A 324-nucleotide genomic window follows, 5' to 3' on the forward strand; every position below is an offset into this window, starting at 1 on the left:
TTGTCAACTCCGTCAGATGTCAACTCCATCAGAGTTTTAGAGACTCTTTCAGTGCAATTGACAAATCTCACTTAAATGTGCAGTTAATTCATTTTAATGTATTTTACATAAATTGCATTACTTCACATGTATCAAGTATTTCTTTTTACTCACTAGTTTGTCACCACCTTCAGTTCTGTGTCAACTCTGTCATGCAACTCCATCAGATGGACTTTTTGTTGTGTTTTTGTTTGTTTCTTGAGAAGCATTTGTCTGTAAAAATGAGTAAAAATATCACTGATAGGGTATTTTAAAAATAATTTCATATTTATTTTTGTCAGATGG

The sequence above is a fragment of the Poecilia reticulata genome, linkage group LG12 (genome assembly GCF_000633615.1).
Source record: "Poecilia reticulata strain Guanapo linkage group LG12, Guppy_female_1.0+MT, whole genome shotgun sequence".
Lineage (NCBI taxonomy): Eukaryota > Metazoa > Chordata > Actinopteri > Cyprinodontiformes > Poeciliidae > Poecilia > Poecilia reticulata.